The 12,462-nt window shown below is 43.6% G+C and overlaps 1 protein-coding gene and 1 long non-coding RNA gene across 16 annotated transcripts in view; one reads left to right on the forward strand and one right to left on the reverse strand.

Annotated features, from left to right (window-relative positions):
* Positions 1-12,462, reverse strand: part of LOC108700782 (SRC kinase signaling inhibitor 1) — a 124,422-nt gene that overhangs the window by 60,028 nt on the left and 51,932 nt on the right. Inside the window, exon 1 of one of the 15 annotated variants that reach the window (XM_041577309.1) lies at positions 8,692-9,182. The exons of the other annotated variants lie outside the window; for them this stretch is intronic. The gene's annotated coding sequence lies outside the window, so the exon portion shown is untranslated. Of the gene's footprint in view, positions 1-8,691; positions 9,183-12,462 lie in introns of those variants that run through there. 15 annotated transcript variants of the gene reach the window in all.
* The window catches only part of LOC108701978, a 116,525-nt gene that overhangs the window by 25,504 nt on the left and 78,559 nt on the right, over positions 1-12,462 (forward strand). The window lies entirely within an intron of this gene.

Here is a 12,462-nt window from a genome sequence, read left to right on the forward strand (position 1 = left end):
TCCAACGCTCTGGCCTTGATGTACCCACCCTCTTGTTATGGTTCCCCTTTACTGAATCCTAGTTATGAGCTGAATCAGTGGTTTGTCTCAAACATACCCGGGGAGGGGGGATCACATTTATCTAGTGACTATTGAGTTACACATCACTTAGACTCATATGTGACATATTTGCTTAACGGCTGCCGGATCATCTAGTTGATTTTCAAGTATTGTCCTTGAAGCTGGTGCTTGTTCATTGATTACTGAGAATTCCAACCTTAAGTGTCACGAGCGAGTACAACCCTGTAACATCTAAATGCCTCCTGCCTCTGTAATGATCATTGTTAGGATTTCTGAACATTCAAAAGACTGAGCTGGAAAGAAAAGGTTCATTTCTAGCCTCGCTGTTAGTTGCGTGTATTGTGCCATGCTATAGATGATTACAATATACGTGGATTCCTCAGGCAGTAGCAATTTTAAGAAAATTCATTGTGACATTGAGCAAGATACAAAGTGACAAGTACCAGCAGTGAACCGAGATGCATTCCCAGGTCATTACCCCGGCACGGCCGTACATGGCTGCTCATACAGTTCTGCCAACAAACACTGCCTTTGTACAGGACGAATTATCATTATAAAATGTGCCCATGTATTGTTACTACCAGATTTGCCACTGTGAAGTGCCCATGTACTGTTGGTGCCTAGATGTGGCATTGTGCAATAACCATGTACTATTGATGCCTAGATGTGCCATTGTGCAGTACCCATATACTATTGGTGCCTAGATGTGCCAATGTGCAGTACCCATATACTATTGGTGCCTAGATGTGCCATTGTGCAATACCCATGTACTGTTGGTGCCTAGATATGCCATTGTGCAATACTCATGTACTATTGGTGCCTAGATGTGCCATTGTGCAGTACCCATATACTATTGATGCCTATATGTGCCATTGTGCAATACTCATGTACTGTCGGTGCCTAGATGTGCCATTGTGCAGTACCTATGTACTATTGATGCCTAGATGTGCCATTGTGCAGTACCCATATACTATTGGTGCCTAGATGTGCCATTGTGCAATACTCATGTACTATTGATGCCGATATGTGCCATTGTGCAGTACCCATATACTATTGGTGCCTAGATGTGCCATTGTGCAATACCCATGTACTATTGATGCCTAGATGTGCCATTGTGCAGTACCCATATACTATTGGTGCCTAGATATGGCATTTTGCAATACCCATGTACTGTTGGTGCCTAGATATGCCATTGTGCAATACTCATGTACTATTGATGCCTAGATGTGCCATTGTGCAGTACCCATATACTATTGGTGCCTAGATATGGCATTTTGCAATACCCATGTACTGTTGGGGCTTAGATATGCCATTGTGCAGTACCCATGTATTGTTACGGTCCCGTTTTGCAGTACCTGTGAACTAGATAGATAGATATGCCATTGTGCAATGCCCATGTTTTATTGGTGCCTAGATGTGCCATTGTGTAGTGCTCACATACTGTTGCAGCTGAGGTGTGTACTATTATGCTGCTTGCTGGCTAGATCCAGGTCTGCATTTATAAATAAGAGGCACTCGCCAGGGTTCCCACCAACACCAAAAATGCTTGAGTAGACAATCTCCAGAAGGGACAGACTATTTTAATCATCTGTAGGAGTTCTACCAATTTTGGGGGGGGGAAGGGAGGGCCACAAAATGTATATTTGTTCATGGTCCAAAAAGTGGCATTGTTTTGCTCTGTATTTGCCCGTTGCATTTATGTTGAAAATTGGGGTAAATGAGTGTATGGGGGACTCATAGGTGAGATAGGGTGCCTATTTATTAAAGGTGTTGGGGAGTGCTGTAACATGGTGATGGGCCACCCTGCTGTTGATTTATGTATAATAGAAAATCTACGAGGTACCTCGGTACTGAGACACCATATTGTGGGACTTTATAATATTAGTCACGCTTGTTGCTTCAAGTGGGAGTGAGAGTGGAATGTCCCATCAGTCATACAAGACATTTTCTACTCCAATGGCAGCAAAGACTGCGAGCGATGCTCAATGCTATTTCTGAGCCATAATTGCACACCTTAAAGGTAAAGGAGTCTCTTTTAAGGGCTTTTTATATTCTATTACCGTGCTGGTCAGTGGAGTATTTGCAGGCAGACGTATAGATATTTTTCCTTCCCTTTGTTCTACAATAACATTGTTCTAGAATCATGTTGCTTCATTACTTTCATAACGTTCTTAAAAGTAACCTACAGGGGGGGGGGTGTGACATTGTAACCCAGGGGTGTCATGTGAAATCACTGATGGTCTGGTCGATTAAAAATGGATGGAAACTGGATCCCTTAGCTTTATCAGTTGGCCGGAAGAAACCCACTGACCGTACAGAGATTTGCCATTCTGCAGGAGAAGTGTTAGGGGCAGTGGCCCTAAAAACACATTTCTGAGCTCTATACATGAATAGCGCCTTTATGTAACATAAATAGTCACCAATATCTTACATCAACACATTGCATTAAAAGATTTTTGTTGCCATACCTGCCAAATGTCTAATATTGCACAAGTTACAGCGCTGAACCTGGATCTGAATATGATCCCACTAGACATAAACTGGCAATTGCCTGGTCCAGTCTGCAAGGCATCTGTCATAGTAGCATGCAGCTTGCAGTGACCTCAGTTATGCTCTAATTGAGTTTTACCATTCATTAGCCTCACCCTCCCCAGCCTTCCTCCTATGCGCAATCTGTTGCCTGGATCAAATGCCCAAGTTAAACTAGATTAAATCTACCCGGCTGATAATTAAATGCACAGGAGGTAGATTGTGCCTGGCAGCATCCTAACTGATTGTTAGGGAGGATAAGAAGAATGACAAGTAATACAAAAGAAAAACATATCTTGGCCCCATCCTTCAGAAAAGGAAATGAGAAGAAAGGAAAGGCACCATCAAGCTGTAAAGAAGAACTTCTAGCCGAAGATTAATTGAACAGCACCACCAACTCTTCAAATAGTTAAAAAAAACCTTTATTAATACTTTTGTGGGCATCACCACAACGTTTCAGGCCATGTGGCCTTTTATCAAGCTTGTTAACTATTTAACGAGTTGGTGGTGCTGTTCAATTAATCTTCTGCTACCCAGTTTTGCCAATGGAAAGTGGCCATTGTAGAACGTGCACCATTTCCAAAGAAAAGTGAGAATCAATGTGCTGACTACTCCTCTTCTAAAGAAGAACTTCTAGGCCTAGTCATCAGTTCCACTGTCAGTTATTTAGCAAATAGTCTCCAGAATGCAAGTCTATGGCAAACACCCAACAAACCCAGAGAGTGGGAAGATTTTAGTTCAAGAAGGTGTAATGACTCATTAAGTGGCAGAATGAAAAAAACTATCATATATTGCTAGATATTTCCTGTTTTGTTATAAAATGTCTCTGTCTTCTGATTTATGAGACATTGGGCAAGAAATATGTCAAAATCTGAAAATATATCATTCCAAAAATATACATTATGTCACAAGGGATGCAATGAGAGGGGAACAAAGGGCAACCAGAAGGGAGAGTGGAGGAGATGAAAGATAAACCCACAGAATGGTTGGAATAACTGAGTGTGAAGATGATGTAGACCCAGGGCCGGATTTACGTAGTGGAAGCCCCTAGGCCCACTGGCGTTCGTCGCCCCTGTCCCCTCCCCTTTATTCGTGCAAATTTTCATCATCTGGATCGGAGCAATGGGGGTTGGCGCATGGGAATTTAAAAAATGATTGTATCTCCAGCACATCCCCAGTGTTTTTGAACCAATGTGGGTGTGGTTGGGCAACATGCCTCCCCCCTAAAATCCTGCTGCCCTAGGCCCGGGGCTAGGTGGCCTTTCCATAAATCCGGGCCTGTGTAGACCATGACACAGCTGAAGAGGAACCTAATGAGAGACGTGGGGTGGAAGAGTAAGTGTCAGAGGAGAAGAAAGACAGCTGTAGAGAGAAGAAGAGATGATCAAAAAGGAGGAGAAAGACAGCTGTAGAGAGAAGAAGAGATGATATAAGAGGAGGAGAAACACAGCGGTAGAGAGAAGAAGAGATGGTATAAGAGGAGGAGAAAGACAGCTGTAGAGAGTAGAAGAGATGATCAAAGAGGAGGAGAAAGACAGCTGTAGAGAGAAGAAGAGATGATCAAAGAGGAGGAGAAACACAGCTGTAGAGAGAAGAAGAGATGATATAAGAGGAGGAGAAAGACAGTTGTACAAAGAAGATGAGATGATATAAGAGGAGGAGAAAGACAGTTGTAGAGAGAATAAGAGATGATATGAGAAGGAGAAAGACATATGTAGAGAGAAGAAGAGATGATATAAGAGGAGGAGAAAGACAGTTGTACAAAGAAGATGAGATGATATAAGAGGAGGAGAAAGACAGTTGTAGAGAGAATAAGAGATGATATGAGAAGGAGAGACATATGTAGAGAGAAGAAGAGATGATAAAACAGGAGAAGAAAGACAGCTGTAGAGAAAAGAAGATATTATATGAGGAGAAAGACATCTGTAGAGAGAAGCAGAGATGATATAAGAGGAGGAGAAACACAGTGGTAGAGAGAATGGGAGAGGAAGAGAGGCGCAGATGCAATAATCATGAGATAGTGACAAGGAGAGACAAATTGAAGCAGAACCCGCTGAGTGCTGGGCACACTGTGCAGAACACACATCAAAGGAAAAATCCGCTACCTCAGCTGGGCCAAGAGAGGGATGTTGGGCGACCATTGATTTCCCGGCAAACGATTCAGTCTAACATTGATTAGTCCTGACTTCTTTCACGCTGTGTCAACTCGAATGCCTGGTGCCAGCCCTGCACCTTTGCCAGCCTACCAGTAGCCGCCACCAGCTCTGCTGCATGAAGTATTAAAGGAGCATGCACTTCCTCTGCCAGTAAAACTGCTCCAAAAGGAACCCTTTAATAGGCCTAAAAGACACACTCATCAAGAGCTAATTAAATCCATAATATACTGTGCAATTCCCTCTTTTCATTTGATTGAAGCATTAGGGTCTTTCTAATTAATTTGTTCTATTTGATACAGATCATTAGAGGTAAAAATTCCTGGCTCTTAAAACTGTAACTGGAGAAGGGAAAAACAGAAGCCGAGCATATGGGAAGCCCTGTGCTTGTAATCATTCTAATTTCACCTCGTTATAGAGTTAACTATTGATCCATGTAACGTGTCCGTACAACAAACGCAGTTAATCTGCTCAGGAAATTAATTGTAGGACTCCACAGAACATCCACCCACCCCTAGCTTGTCTTCTTCTCCATGTTGGCAACTTATTTCTCAGGTGCAAAAACAAAAGGATACCCCAATGTGGTGGGCCAAATTGGGCTGATCTGATTGTTCATCCCCCAGGCCAATGTCTGGATCATAGGTTGTCTTATAGAGATTGGTCAGAGGAGGGTTGCATTAACAAACCAATAGGGTCCTCAAGTTGAATTTCCAACCTGGTCAGATATTTGACAAATTTTCTGATCAGGCAGGATGATTGTCAGACAGCATTAGCAGGCCAAAAAGTCTAGAGGCGCGGAGTCAGCAGTTTTTATCGGCCCATGTATGGGCAGCTTTAGAAACCCCCTAGGTAGAACAGCCATACACTTTGGGAACCTAAATATAATATACTATTTGGGCTGTATCAGCCCCCGCAAGTACATCCATTCCAAGGAGCAGAACACTGTGATTACCTTGACACCACTACACTGCAGGTCATACTGAAGATTTGTGTTGTAGTGTTGCTCACAACCACCCTCAAAATAATTTCCAGCACCTGCTGGCTGAAGGGCAGACAAATATGTATAATTGGGCGCATCATCACATACCTTGATACTTAAAACCAAAAAGTTGATCATACCAGTACAAAAATAGAGGGGGATAGGCAAGTACAACCCATACAAGCACGGCTAAATAGAGAACGTTGGATTGAATGGTTCTCTTTGTATAAATAGTTTCTGTTCCTATAGACACCCAAACACTACAGGCTATGGAGTATTCATTACATGAGATGTTTCACAAGGTCTGTAAGATGATGAAAACTATTTCTATCACCATGGTGAAGAGTTAAAAAAACACTATAATCATTGCTGCCTTTAGCCTTATATGGTATGTCATGGAACTTCTCCCTAAATTATCCATCATTCCTCTTGTACACCAGCTAGTATTCTCCCATGGCTCCGTAAAAGTCATCGATAAAATGTGTTTGCTCCATAAAAGTTCAGCCCCAGTTCCAGTTCCAGAAAATCCTCAATAAATTTCAGCAATGCCAAAATTCTCCAAGTCATCCTACATTCTCCCTACACACACACAGATGGCCTTGCCATATGCTCATTTGGACCATGGGCAGTTTGTGTCATTGCCATGTGTTGGTGGATACCAACTAACGTTGGCCAGTAAGCTAAAGAAGCAGATTACTGTGGGTTTTGGAGGACTACGGGTGTCTTTCAGTTCTGCAGGAACCATAAAAATGCACCAATGAAGACAACTACCTTTTTTAGGGGTATTACAAGCGATAGCTGAGCATTTTGAAAAAAATCCAAATGTATTGACTTTCAATAGATGTACAGATACTCTGGCATCTTGTTGGTCCTCTCCCTAAAATGTTTCCAATTGCTCCACATTTCCCTTCATGTTCTGTTCTCTCTACATCCCCCTCCATACATCATTCTCCCACTATATATAACCCCCCTCTTTATGTCTGTGATTGATAACTGTGGTTGAGTTCAGTACAGCTGAGTCTGACATTCTCATTATGACGGGGGAGCATGAAGACATTCATCTGACACAATCACAGGAGGATATTGGTGTTCTTAAGAATTGACATGACTGAGACTGATTTGGATCCAAGTGTTCCGGCAGCTTAATGGATAGCTACTTTTGCATTCAGCAAAATAATGGTCCAAGCAAAGGGCCTGGTACTTTTCTAATCTCGTCTTGACATTTTGATATATCACGTTCAGTGTCCTTGCTTGGCCTCTTCCATGACAATACATTATTTGCCAAGTAACTCCCTAGTGTAAGCTCTGCTATCGAGCCACATTACAGAGCTGTGTATAGGAATTGAGAGCTGTAAACACATTCAGAGTGCAGACAGTCTTCTAGGGTCACTTGGTATTTAATAAATGGTGCAACTATCCATGGTTTGGACAGTATAGTTCCACTGGAGCCTACCTGGGGTTTTAGAATGTCGTGTTTTTGACACATTAAAAAGACAGGTCCAATAATATTGTATTGCACTGGGGACCTCCTTTGACTGGTTTCACCTTAAAGCAGCCTGGTTATTAAGAAGTCTGATGACCAGAGCATCCAGTGATTTCATACTTCTTTGTGTACCTATATCAAGCTTTGTCGCTATACATCAACATGTAGGACATCCAATAAAACTTCTCTGGAAAAGTCTTCTGCACCACCACCACCCCCTGCCATTACACAGTTTGGGGTCCTTTAGCTAGATTGCTAAATGGGGAAGACAGTTCAATAATATTGCATTGCCCTGGGGACCTCCTTTGACCTTTTACTCTACTGTGGATGAAGAAATGCTTAAAGTAGGCCTGTTATGTAAGAAGTCTGATGACCAGAGCATCCAGTAGTTTCCTACTCCTACATTAGGCTTTGTGACTCCACAATTGGTCATTCTACATCAACTTGAACTAAGGTAACAGATATATAAAGATTGTCTTAACTGGCTCCCTTTAGAAGACCCAGGAGTATCTAAGACATCCAATTAGTCTTGTTTGAAAAATGAAACATCTCCTGCACTCCCACCATTCCCTGCCAGTAGACAGTTTGAGGACCTTTAGTTGGACTGTTACATGGGGGAAGGTGAATGAATAACTAAATTATCCTAAGCTGTAATAGTTCAAATATAATTTTACTACACTTAAGTGCACAAACAATGGCTGGGTGTTCAACATTGTCCAACTGGTGTGTTCAACATTGCCCATCATTAACATATTTATTTTTATAGTTTTCCTCCTGTCCTTTCACTCCATTGCCTTTTTTCCCTTCTTGGGTCATCAGTTTCAGCTTCACTGCTCCTGTACAAGGGTTCCCAGACAAGTTACATCTGTGGCCTCTGGAGACCTCAATCTGCATAGCGCTGCAGTTAATTTCCTCCTAGCTAGAATGACAAAATGTATCTATACAATTATACACCATATTGAATCTCCGGCTAGCTGGAAAAATAAATATTGATCATTGCTCTCATTTATTTTCCTGAAGAGCCGCACAGGACAAACACAGAATCCTTTAATAGTGGGCAGGGATGGAGTGAAGCAAACATCTAGGCTGGGTACCAAAGTGAATCAGAAACCATATTACATAGTGTCACCAATGTATCGTCAGCTATGAGCAGAAATGTGGCTTATCAAGTTATCCAGAGATTTCTGTTCACATGACATCAAAGGTTTGGATTTGGTACGCCGGAATAGAGTTTTGGCTCAAGTCAAGTGTTGAATTTTGCCTGAACCGAATCCTGGGCAGGATTCTCATTCCGGTTTGTCTCGTCACTCCATACACCGCTATATGTACAGCTGTATAATATGGAGAAGTCTATACATCAAATATAATAAGCACTCAGATGTCTTGGTAAAAAAAATCCTATTGCAAAGCACACACTGGAGCGGACATGTAACAAGCATGGAAATAGATTGCAGTTCATTTCATGGCCACCCCCTGGGAGATCTTACCTGCACCAAAAGCAAAAGTATGGCACGGTGGGTCAGAACCTATTATTCTTCTCTTATTCCAACTGAACACAGGCTCCTTTTGGTCCACAAACCCATTCCCCCTGCTACTGAGGTGTGAGCAAGGGCACTCCAATTGCCTTTAACTGTCAATGTTTAACTTGGAGTCACCTGGCTGATCCAGGAGCCGTAGTATTGGGGGAAGAAGACGTATCTGTGGATATTTGCAGTTCCAACCATAACAGCAAAAACAATTCAGGAAAAGGAGCCTCTAGCCCAGTTTGCTGCTGCAGTTCGGTAAATCTTTAGGAGGCAGCCAGACTCCTGATGGACCCATGAGTGAGCCAATGCCAAGCCAAGCGTGGAAAACGGATGAAAGCCAAGGCAGGAGGAGGAATAACAGTGTATTTATAATAATACTCTGAAAGCAAAGGCAGCAATGAACGGGAAGCGTGTGCTTTCGGCTAGAGATGTGGGAAGCAGTGCAGTGCCAGTGTGCAGAGCCTCAGAGCAATGTGAATTTCATCAGGAGTCCAGCCCCACAAACACTCTTACACACACTCTTACACACACTATTACACACACACACTGCCTATGGATAGAGTTAGAAGCCCAGAGCATGGTTCCTTATTCTGTGCTGCATTGTACTCATCCTCGTACTGCAGTATCCGTTGCACAAGGAAGCATGTGTCTCTAGTATACCTTACACCGCAGGTAACCCCTTGGCTGCCAGAAAGCAGCCAGGGATGGGTTCAATAGCACTCACATAGCTGTCTCGCCCGGCTGGAATCGGAGAGGAAATGTTCCTGTCTGCATAGATCCATTAATTATTAAATGTGTTTCCCTTTACAGGCTTAGGAGTTGCCAACATCTGAAAAAATCATTTCCAGGGACATTTTTTGCTGCAGGGCCAAGCGGTGCCACATGGGACCTGCTGGACGTGGGTGTCGTGTGCCACCGACGTTCCAATATTTGTTCTAGGCTGTAGGGACACCTTACTGCTTCTCGCACAAACAAGACGGGAAAGATGGCAATATTTGTGGTCAGTTTTAGAACACTGGGACTCAGAGTGTTGTTTACAAGCTACAGACAAGGGGATAGTCAGGAAAAAGGGGGGTGCAAATTTGCACCAATTCACTGTAATGCTTATTGTCACCATGTGGCACACTGAGGGGGGGGCACAGTATTCTGAGCACAAGGGAACCCTGTACTTAAAGGTGGCCATAGGCACACAGATCCTATCGTACCAATCGAGGATTCGTCCAATTTTCGGATCGTGTGTGGTGTGTGCCGACATCTTTCGTCCGGCGGAGATCGGTCGTTTGGTCGATCAGTCAGGTTTGATTTTGACCCGACCGATCCCGGCCGAACAATCAGATTACACCCGATATAGCAATGTTTGTTAATGGTATATCTGGGAAAGATCCGCTCGTTTGGCAACATCGCGGATCTTTGCATCTATGGCCACCTTAACACTGCTTTTGAGGGTTATTCTGCATATTTGTACCGTAATGCATCGGCTTTCATCGTAAATTCAGATGCGTCCAAATAAATGCAATTTTGTGTGTTTCAGACCGCCATCGGTCTCTTATCAAGGCTTGATAAAAGACCGATGGCGGTCTGAAACGTTGTTGATTGTTTGGGTCAGTGCTGACCAAATACCTAGTGAATTGAATATGAATGGTGTCTGGATTGCATCAGTTCTGGCGCTTAGAATTCAAATTACAACGTTTGTGTGTTGCCCCTGTTGATACAACCCTTGAATCACTGCTACTATCAAGGTTCCAGCACTCCAGGGTTCCCCAGTATCAATAGGCGATTTTGTGAATGATTTAGCAGGGTCGGAACTAGGGGTAGGCAGAGTAGACATGTGCCTTGGGCACAATGCTGGGGGGGCACCATCCATTTGACGTCTCTGCTTCCTACCCCCAGTCTGGTCCCCATTTCTCCTCACCAGCCGTGTGCACGTGCATATTCGGTGCTGTGACTGACCAGGTTGCCTAGGGACCCTGGCCGGGCGCTGCAATTTAGCAGAAGGCACAATAGGGATGGCTTATTATCCCCTGGGCACAAGCACCGTGGGCTGGATCTAAAATCTGCTGTCCTTGTCATACAAGCAGATTTTTTGTATATGGGCCCCTTAATGGTGACAGTTAAGGACTGGGTGCTGGTGCAGGAACTGCTCCACCCACTGGCCAAATCTGAACAGGGGACTATTATGGGGGGAACTGCAGTAGCAGCAGTGGAAAGTAGGTGATGGAGGTGTGTGTGGTGGGGCTGTACGAGTCGGGAGTGCGACATGCAAATGGCGTGGTGGCTTAGGGGGCGCAAACTTTTATCAAATCTGGCCCTGGCATCAGAATGACCATAAGTTAGGGGGTGGCAGGGGGGATACATATGTGCCTTCTCCATCCACCTCTTGCCACTAATACACCGCAGTGATACATTCATTCATACAAAACGCAGTGTGCAAAGTGCAAAAAAATTTACCTGCTCGGTAAATGACCTCTAATGGCACTTGGTAGAACTACACAGAAGTGTGCAATACGACTGTTTTCATTAATGACGTTATGTCCAGCGATAAAGATAAAGGGCACATACACCAGGGACAACACAAAAGATGTTTCCAATATGTGAACCTGTAAAGCTGAAGCCCCGTCCACCACCCCATGTTCAGACCCAGTACCCAGACAGTGATGTATGTGACGGATATCCTTTATAAGTGTCATTCCACCACTACATCTCCCCACGTATCCATCACAGCTACCGTCACGGATACACCACTGCGACCAAAGAGAATGGCAGAAGCAGGGGAAAAAAAATAACATCAGAAACGACAAAGTAAAAGGCTGCATAAGGACACGCCACAGGCCAATGCATATAATTACCTTCTATTCTCCAAGGCCCAACTGGCAGATGAGATCCAATAAGGATGGCGACAGGCCTCAACTGAAAGAATCTTGTATGACTTACTGGGAATTGCACATGATGTAAGAAGAGGGTTCAGCTCTTGAATGGCTGACGGAGATGAGAGGAATGAAGATAGAACAGCAGGACACAGATAAAGAGATGCCTGGCGGGGAAGTGCTTAGATAAGAGAAAGAAGGATTGAGGGTGCTCAGAGATTTCAAAGCAAGAGGCAAGGGAGATGCCTCCAAGGAAAGGCCTTAATTAACAAGCAGTGAGTAAGTCGTATCTCTCTGCAAGCAGCTGTGGCAGGTACAAGCGCATGATGCAATGCTGGAGAGGTGCAATCCACCGAGGAGGCACCTACGTGAGCCCAGAAGTGTTAGACTGCAGCTGCCTAGCAGAAAGACAGAGGTGTAGACTCTTTATGAGGATCTGGGGCCTTCACCCCCACACACAAGGAATGGTTGAGGCCATACCGATACAGGCATGGGAGATGTTATTCCAGGATGCTCCGGACCTGGGGTTTTCCAGATAAGGGATCTGTCCATAATTTGGATCTTCATACCTTAAGTCTACTAGAAAATCATGTAAACATTAAATAAAGCCAATAGGCTGGTTTTGCCTCCAATAAGGATTAAGGCATGCACCAAATTCACTTTTTGTGTTTCTGAATCCTACTGAAAAAGGTAGAATCCTAGATGAATCCCTAACCAAATCCTGAATTCGGTACATCCCTGTTAAGGTTTAATTACATCTTAGTTGGGATTAAGTGCAAGCTACGGTTTTATAATTACACAGAAAAAAGGAAATCATTTTTAAAGATTTGGATTATTTGGATAAAATGCAGTCTAGGGGAAACGGCCT

This window comes from Xenopus laevis, chromosome 9_10L (genome assembly GCF_017654675.1).
Source record: "Xenopus laevis strain J_2021 chromosome 9_10L, Xenopus_laevis_v10.1, whole genome shotgun sequence".
NCBI lineage: Eukaryota > Metazoa > Chordata > Amphibia > Anura > Pipidae > Xenopus > Xenopus laevis.